The sequence below is a fragment of the Zingiber officinale genome, chromosome 3A (assembly GCF_018446385.1).
Source record: "Zingiber officinale cultivar Zhangliang chromosome 3A, Zo_v1.1, whole genome shotgun sequence".
NCBI classification, from domain to species: domain Eukaryota; kingdom Viridiplantae; phylum Streptophyta; class Magnoliopsida; order Zingiberales; family Zingiberaceae; genus Zingiber; species Zingiber officinale.
The window spans coordinates 112,173,113-112,182,687 of NC_055990.1; the positions used below are offsets into that span (position 1 = coordinate 112,173,113).

A 9,575-nucleotide genomic window follows, 5' to 3' on the forward strand; every position below is an offset into this window, starting at 1 on the left:
TGGACAGGGGATTTATTTGCCCTAGTGTATCTCTATAGAGTTCTCTGATATTGCTTGTCAAGAAAAAGGATGGTACTCTGAGGTTGTGCATCAATTATAGACAGCTGAATGCAGTGACCGTCAGGAATAAGTACCCCTTACCACAGATCGAGGATTTATTTAATTAGCTCAGAGGTACATCAGTGTATTCTAGGATTAATTTGCGATCCGGATATCATCAACGGAGAGTCAAAGATTCAGATGTTCATAAGATAGCATTCCGCACCAGATACAGACATTATGAATTTTTGGTAATGTCATTTGGGCTTACCAATGCTCCAACGGTATTTATGGATTTGATGAACCATATCTTTTTGGAGTATTTAGATCAGTTCATTATCATCTTTATTGACACCATTTTGATCTACTCATGATCTGAGGAGGAACATGCACAACATCTTTGCATAGTCTTGGAGACTCTCTGACAACATCGTCTATATGCGAAGTTCAGTAAGTATGCTTTTTGGCTATCCTTAGTTGGTTTTCTGGGACATGTGGTGTCTAGCTGAGGTCTTTCCGTAGACCCTCAGAAGATTGAGGCTGTCACCAGCCGTGAGTAGCCGAAATCAGTTCAGGAGATCCATAGTTTCTTGGGATTGGCTGGATATTACAGACGATTCGTCAAGGGTTTTTCTCGCATTGCTATGCCGCTGACATGCCTGACCAAGAAAAGTGTGAAGTTCACGTGGTCATAAGCCTGCGAGACCAGCTTTCAGGAGCTGAAGAGCAGATTAATGTCGGCACTAGTTCTGGTTTTACCTTTCAGAGAGGACGGATTCATACTCTACACTGACGCTTCTCTACAGGGTTTGGGCGCTGTTTTGATGCAGCACGGCAAGACAACCTCCTATGCTTCTCGGCAGTTGAAGGAGCATGAGAAGAACAACCCAGTACATGATCTGGATTTGGCCACCATTATCTTTGCTTTGAAGATTTGGCGGCATCATCTTTATGGTATTACTTTTGAGATTCTCACTAATCATAAGAGTCTCAAATATCTTTTCACTCAGAAGGAACTTTTTCTCTGACAGAGGAGATAGATGGAGTTCCTAAAGGATTATGATTGTACTATTAGCTACCACCCAGGGAAAGCTAATGTGGTTGCCGATGCACTTAGCAGAAGTCCAGAGGGACTTTAGCATGTCACCGAGTTTTTGTCATGAACTTGATTCAAGGTTTCTCCGAGTTGGGCCTTAAGGAGTAGGGACAGACAGAGCAAGGTATTCTGACTACCATGGTTGCTCAGTCGTCGATCAAGACGACGATCCGAGAGGCCCAGGTTGGTGACCAGCGCTTACAGTTCATTGGCAGCCAGATAGCTTCCAGGCAACAGACGGAGTTCACCCGAGATGACGAGGGTGTTATTTATTTCCGAGGCAGGTTATTTCTGAGGCAACAGAAGTTACTTCAGGTGGCTCACCGCTCTCGATTTGTGATACACCCAGGCGGAACTCATATGTATCGAGATTTGAGGCGTTTCTATTGGTGGAACGGCATGAAGAAAGACATCGTGGAGTTTGTAGCTAGATGTCTAGTCTGTCAGCAGGTGAAGGCTGAGCACCAGAGACCTGCCAGATTACTTCAGAGGATTTCGATTCCAGAATATAAATGGGAGCACATCACCATGGATTTTGTAGTGAGTTTGCCTAGGACACGACGAGGCCATGAAGTGAATTGGGTGATCGTTGACCGATTACCCAAATCTGCACACTTTTTAGCAATCCAAAAGACCAATTATCTGGATCGATTAGCAGAGTTGTATTGTCAGGAGATCATCATATTGTATGGTGTCCCTTTGAGCATTATATCAGACAGAGACCCACGGTTCACGTCCCGGTTCTGGCAGAGTCTACAGCAGGCCTTGGGCACCCAGCTCTGATTCAGCACAGCATTCCATCCACAAATAGATGGACAGTCAGAGCGGACCATCTAGATATTAGATGATTTGCTGAGGCCTTGCGTTATGAATTTCAGAGGTAGCTGGGAGGACCACCTGCCATTAGTAGAGTTCACCTACAACAACAGCTATCATTCGGCTATCCAAATGGCACCATTTAAAGCGTTGTATGGTAGACCTTGTCAAACACCCACCTTCTGGGAGAAGGTTGGGGAGGCCCAGCTGCTAGGACTTCAGAGAGCTCTGCAAAAGGCAGAGTTGGTCTATACTATCAGACGGAGGATGTCAGAGGTGCAGGACCGCCAGAAAAGTTATGTTGATCGGAGACGTAGACCCCTGGAGTTCTCTACTAGCGACCATGTATTCCTGAGAGTTTCACCCACGAAAGGGGTGAAGAGATTTGGCCTCCGAGGTAAGCTAGCTCCACGATACATTGGGCCTTTCTAGATCTTGGAGAGGATTGGAGCAGTAGCTTATCGTCTGGCGCTACCACCGGCTCTGGCAGACATTCATGATGTATTCCATATGTCTATACTGAGAAGATACGTGGCCAACCTAGCACATGTTCTATCAGATATATCAGTTCTCATTCAGCCTGACATTACCTACGAGGAGGTTTCGATACGGATTCTAGACGGCAAAGAGCATCAGTTACGGAACAAGACTATCCGGTTAGTTAAAGTCCGATGGCAATATCATTCCAACGAGGAGGTTACTTGGGAGCTTGAGGATATGATCCAAGCTCGATACCCCCATCTTTTTACTCGAGGTATGTGGGTTAAATTCAGTTCAGCATTTATTTAGTTGGTTATTGCTAGTATTTGCTGATGGTAATAACAAAAATTTGAGAATCAAATTTTTATTAGTATGGAAGAATATAAAATACTGAATAAATAATAATTTAATAATAAGGTTATTTGACGAAATAATCTTATTGGAATTTTTAAAAAATTTTAAAAATTTTCTGGGAATTTTTCGGAACTTGTATGATGAGTTTAAGGGGATCAATTATTAGAACAAAGGAAAGCCTATTTAAGTTACCTTATTTAAACGAGGAAATATTGAATTTTCTTTAAATAATTTTTATTTTTTTCTTTTCTTTTTCTCACCCGTGCCCTACATCTTCGCCCGAGCTGATCCCTCTCCTCCTCCTCTCGTGCGACGCCGGTTCTTCTCCTCTTCCCCCAACCTGATTGTCTCCTCCAGGCGCAGATCCCTCTTCTCCCATGTGTACAAAACCATCGGCCAAGCTTCTTCCTTCCTTTCTCGGAGTCATCTTCGGCCAAGGAGAGGAGTTGTGCCCTAGCTTCCACCCGAATCCCCTTTCTTCGCCCTGATCTGCTTCGACGCTGCATGAGCCACTAAATCACGTCGGCGCCGTCCAACAGGTCACCAGACGAGTCTCCGATCTCCTCTACTCCTTCCCGGGAGTCTCACCTGTAGATCTTCTCTGAAACGCTAACCCGTGCAAGTGATCTTCGGTCGGGTGAGGAGATTTGAGCTCTAGTGTCACTGGAGTTGAATCGCCGATTCCGGTGCTCAATCTTGGTTAAAAATTTACATGCCAAGCGGCAGTATCATCTTTCCGAGCTCTAAAGATGAGCTTCTCCCACCAAGTCTTGCTCCTCCAATCTCTACAGCCATTCGTTGTGGTTCCCGTCGTTGAGGTAGGATAGGGTAAGATATTTTGGTTTTTGGGTTTCATAGCTGTGGAGATTTGAGATTCGATTTCAGTATGGATATTATGCTAACTGGGGGGTTATTCTTGGCAGTCACTCTCTATAATGGTAAATTTCACCCTGCCTGTACAGGCACTGCCCCAACCTCTCACAATGAGATGGTGGGACCCACTACTTAAGTGTGGGTCCCATCATCTCAATGTGAGAGGTTAAGGCACTACCTGTACAGGTAGGATCGAACTAACCCTCTATAATAGCCCCAGCCACGAACCTCCAATAGCAGATACCACCGGCTAGCATTCCCAGCAGTTGCCCTTTTCGACCGTGGATCAACAGGGGAGGCATTGTGGTAGGGTAAGTTATTGGGAATTGGATTCTTATTTTAGCTTAATCTGAATTAATGTTGGTATGGTTAGGGATAGCTGATCATGTGGTTTCGGAACGATTGAGGATATATGTTGAATTCAATTTAGGCTTCAGGTTGGATCCGATTTATTTAGTTAACCAAGATCAATGAATAAATTAGGATTTCCTGGTTAATAGGAAATTTGATTAAGCTATTGGATATCTGCGAGCATGACTTAATTATATATATGTTGTTACAGGACTTTGATTCGAGACGAGCGTCTCGACCTGGAATCTATCTGTTACGATATCTATTATTGAGGCAGGTACCTGATGTACGTAGATTGTATACACTTGTTAGCATGTTTTGGCGCACATTCACATACTTTGAGCATGCTTGATCTATGCATTTTCATAATTGTACGCAGGAGTCAAATTTGGTGAAGGATGCGTGTTGGAGGTCAAATCTGCAAGCAAAGCGATGGAGGAAACCATAATACCTGAACCCCACACGGCCCTGCCATGGGGGTTTGCCCAGGCCATGTGGAGATGAGAGGCCATGTAGTTGCAGCAGAGAAAGAAGATGGCTTGGCCGTATGAACCTCACACGGTCGTGCCAAGTTTTGAAGCCCAATGAAACCTAGGCCGTGTACATCACACGACCATGTCAGTTTTCTAGAGACCAGAGAAGCCTCGGTCGTGTGTGCTACATGGCCGTGTGAGGTTTCCACTGAGCAAGAGAGTTCTGGCCATGTGCACCACATGGTCGTGCCAGGTTTCCAAAGGTGAAGGTAGTACAGGCCGTGTAGATCTACATGACCGTGCAAGGGGGGCATTGGTAGAGGCAAGCTATGGTCGTGAACCTCACACGGCCGTGCTTCGGGGTCGTGTGGAGCTCAAACCCCTCTTCTATATAAGGCTTCCTTCAAGATTTGAAAGGGGATCTTCTCCCCTTTGGGAGAAAGGAAGATTTGGGTGATTCCTTCCATTCTTGGGTGGATTTCTGGGCGATCTAAGGGAAGATCTTCACCGATTCGACTCCGGGAGCGTGGATTGGATCTAAAGACCATCTTCATCATAGATAAGCCTTCTTTCTTTCCTTTTCTTGGATTGGGATCAAGAATGCTTGTAATATTTGATGGATCGAAAGCGCTAGAGGGGGGGGGGGTGAATAGCGCTCGTGGTTATTTCGTTTTTCGAAATCGTAAAAGCTTGTTCAGAAATAACGCAGCGGAAAAGTAAATAAAGTGGACACGAATGATTTACTTCGTTCGGAGCCTGTGACGACTCCTACTCGAAGGCCCGCGATCCTTGATCGCTTCCGGTGGGCAACAACTATAATTCGTAAAAGCTATTACATGCTAAGTACAATTTAAGCAGAAAAGAATATTGTACCGACACTAAAAAGAATAAAGCTGAAGCTCCGAATTGTCGTTGCAGCACTTCTGAGTCGAGACGTTAGCAGCTTGTCGCACGGAGAATGCTTAGAAGATGGTTGTTTTTGAAGCTGCACCTCAACCCTCCTTTTACATGAGGTTCCGGGCGCCTGGAGTGTGACGTGGCCAGCCAACTAGGTTGCTCCACGTGGTGAAGTCGCGCAGGGATAAAGTTGGTCCCGGGCGCCCGGACCTCCTTTTTCCAGGAGCCACTTCTCCTGCAAAACAAGGTTAGTCCGAGCAATTGCATACCCTGCAAGACAATGTTAGAATCTGATAGTTCATAAGTGAAAAAGAGCTGACAGTCTTCGGACTATCCGAGTCTGACTTCGGATTTCCAACCGGAAACCCTAGGTCGACCCGACGCCTACTGTTCCCTTTACGGGGAACGCGTCCTCACCTACTCCCCTCAGGAGAGATTACCTGATGCCAGTCCGGTCCTCCAGACCGACTGGACTTTTCGCCTAGGGTTACCACCCCCTAGGACCTAGGGTTACCGCCCCCTAGGGTTTTTCTCCACCTAGGGTTGCCACCCCCTAGGACCTAAGGTTACCGCCCCTTAAGGTTTTCCTCCACCTAGGGTTACCGCCCCCTAGGACCTAAGGTTACCACCCCTTAGGGTTTTTCACCTGCCTAATCGCAGCTAGGACTTTCCTGAAACACTCATTCAAACATGTTAGATCACACACTAACTTAACTTTGCATTATCAAAACTAAGGTTCGATCGTCGGATGCTTCCCGCACCAACAATCTCCCCCTTTTTGATAATGACAACCGAAATTCAATGTTAAGTAAAAAATATGCAGTTATGTATAAGCACAAGAAACAAGATAAGCATAAACATAGCTCCCCCTTAATATAAGTTATTTTTAACTAATAGCCATAGCTCCCCCTTAATACAAGCTCCCCTTAAAATATTTTCTTTGAATTTCTCTACTCTCCCTCTTTGCCATATATCAAAAATGAGCTAGTTTTGAAAAACTTAACTTTTCAAGACAGAATTTAGCATTAACTTAGGCAAGGAGCAAGTGAAAGGCAACACCATAGAATTGATTTTGTTTGAAGAGATATAACAAAAAGGAGCTCTTTTTAACTTAGTGTATGTTGAGGAGTTTCCAAAAATTTTCACAGAAAAATTTGCAAAACACAAATTTCAACTTCAGAAATTTTTCGGAAAAAAATATTCAAGTTTTTAAAAAAAATTTCCAAGGAAAATATTCAACTTAAAGAAGTTAATTGCAGCTTAATAAAAATTTTTCACACTTGAAGGATTTTTGTAACTTAAGAAAAAAAATTTTTAACTTAATGAATTTTCGAAAAAGTTTCAGCTTAAATAATTTTCTAACAAAATTCAAAAAAAAAATTTCAAAAATAGAGGACACTTGAAAGTTTTAAATTTGTAGAGGTTTTTGAAAAGTTGTTTAAGGCATGTTTTTGAAATGAATTTCAAGAATACTTAAGGCAAAGGAGAAGCGATCACCTTAATGTTTAATAGCTTGCCATTTTGTTTTAGTAAGGTATCAGAGCCCTAAAGACCAAGCATGAGTCAAGATTTGTTTTGATCAGGTATCAGATCCCTTAAGTACAGACATACTTAAACTTATTATTTCCTTCACCAACTGTCTAACCGTTTAGCTACTTGCTGATTGCCTAGAGGGCAACAGTGTTCACTTGGTTAGTCAAGTCAAGTCAATTGATCCAGTTAGATTTGACTAAGCCTGGAAGACTTGATTTAATTACTGTTAATCACGTATTTAACGCCCAGACTCATATTGATGCACAGAAATAAGCATTCTCGAGTCCAGGCTGTACCCTATGCATCTCACATCGTTCTATGTTTTACAAACACAATCAAGGTAAACCTAGGTGTTTGTGAGATGCTCTGGCTGAGTCCTGGGGGAACATTATTTCTAGGGGGAAATCCTAGGCTAAATCCAACTTTTGAAAGTCTAGTAAAGTAGGGATTTTGAAAAATCAAAATTTTGCCTAGAAGTTATAAAAGTGTAACAACAAAAAAAATTATAAAAAGGACTGAATTGAAAGTATCTATTTTACCCAGCACATTCCTATTTGTCTTCTAAGTGTGCTGAACTCAAGTTCAGGTAAGAGTTTTGTAAAGATGTCAGCTAAGTTTGATTTGGACTCAACATAGTTGAGTACAATATCACCCTTAGCTACATGATCCCTTACAAAGTGGTGCTTCATTTCTATATGTTTAGTCCTTGAGTGATGAATTGGATTTTTTGTTAGATTTATTGTACTTATGTTGTAAATTGAGATCTTTGTTTTTTGATATTCAAGTTGATAATCTTTAAGGGTATACATCATCCATAGTAATTGAGATGTGCATTCACCTAGTGCTATATATTCAGCATCAGTGGTAGATAAGGCAACACAGTGTTGCTTTCTATTTGACTAACTTACTAGACAGTGCCCTAAAAATTAACAACTGCCACTTGTGCTTTTTCAATCTACCTTGCACCCGGCATAGTCAGAGTCAGAGTAGCCGGTTAGATCAAGGGTGCAGGATCTAGGGTACCAAAGTCCTACGTTTAGGGTTCCCTTAACATACCTAAGGATTCTTTTTACTAATGTTAAGTGATACTCTTTTGCACAGGATTGATATCTTGCACACATACCTACTGCGAAGATGATGTCTGGTCGACTTACAGTTAGGTACAGTAGACTTCCTATCATACTTCGATAGTATTTCAAGTCTACTGGTTTTCCTTCTAAATCTGAGTCAATTTTAACATTAGTAGCCATTGGTGTATTGATGATTTTTGAATTTTCCATTCCAAATTTACTAATTAATTCCTTAGTATATTTGGTTTGATAAATATAAATTCCATCTTTGGTTTGCTTAATTTGTAAACCTAAAAAGAAGTTGAGTTCACCTACTAGACTCATTTCAAATTCATTTTCCATTAGTTTAGTAAATTCTTCTAGAAACTTTGAGTTGGTTGATCCAAAAATAATATCGTCGATGTAAATTTGGGCTATAAAGATGTTGTTTTCAAAGGTTTTTACAAAGAGGATTGGGTCTATTTGACCTTGGTTGAACCCTTTTGATATTAGATAGTTGGATAGTCGTTCATACCAAGCCCTGGGTGCTTGTTGTTAGGATCGACGGTCGCGGCTAGAGAGGGGGGGTGTGAATAGCCGACCCCAAATCTTCGTTTCTTTCTACAAGTTGACGTTAGCGCAGCGGAAAATAAAACAAAGAAACAAAGACAAGAAGATCAAACCTCAACACGCAGCGATGTAACGAGGTTCGGAGATAAACTCCTACTCCTCGGCGTGTCCGTAAGGTGGACGAAGTCTACCAATCCGTCGGTGGATGAGACCCCGGAGAACCGGCTAATGAACACTCCTTCTGGGTGGAGAAACCTCGCCACAAACTTTGCAATAGCAAGCAGAAGTACAAGTACAGCAAGAAGCTAAAAACATAAATGTAACAACACTAGCTTGCCTTCTTCTCTTCGACTGGATGAAGCAGCAGCTTCACAAGACGCCTACAACAGCAGGAACCAGCCGATGAAGCTCACACGAAGCTTCGAAGCGTTAGCTCAAGGCTCAAATCACGCGGTGAAGAAGAAGAAGCGAAGCTTGGACCGTAAGAAGAGTTTTGTAGCGCCCTCGATCTCCTTTATATAGCCGAACACATCGCACTGCAGCGAGCGGCGAAGAAGACAGATACGCTGAATCTCGGATATACCGCCCGATTAGACATATCCCGATCGGTCCAGAAGACCTCGATCGGTCCGGGACCGATCGAAGCTCTCGATCGGTCCCGGACCGATCAGATGCATCCCTTCCTTTTCTCCCGAACTTCTTGCCTTCGATCGTTAGTTTCTCGATCGGTGCGGGCCGACCGATCGATAACACCGAGGGCTATCTTGTTACCGGTCCACGCATCGATCCGATACCTGTATCACCGATCGATCCATCGATCGATCCGAGCTTGGTTTTGCCCAAACCAAGTCCCAAGCCTTCCAACTAACATCCGGTCAACCTTGACTGTTGGTACATCATGCTTAGCATCCGGCCTCCCTCGACCTGCTAAGACTCCCCACCAAGTGTCGGTCAACTTTGACCCACTTGGTCTTTCCAACACCGGATGTCCGATCACCCTCGATCCATCGGATTTTTCCTGCACCACGGACTTTCACCTTCACT

The 9,575-nt window shown here is 43.2% G+C and overlaps 1 long non-coding RNA gene across 4 annotated transcripts; it reads left to right on the forward strand.

The window, feature by feature from the left end:
• The first annotated feature begins 3,051 nt into the window (after window positions 1–3,051).
• On the forward strand, window positions 3,052–4,974 carry LOC122052285. 4 transcript variants are annotated; one of them, XR_006131954.1, is made up of 4 exons: window positions 3,052–3,969; window positions 4,032–4,095; window positions 4,221–4,295; window positions 4,389–4,974. It is a non-coding gene; the product is annotated as an uncharacterized LOC122052285 (long non-coding RNA). The 4 variants fall into 4 exon arrangements; XR_006131953.1 differs by having other exon boundaries at window positions 4,221–4,286; XR_006131955.1 differs by lacking the exon at window positions 4,032–4,095.
• The last annotated feature ends 4,601 nt before the right edge of the window (window positions 4,975–9,575 follow it).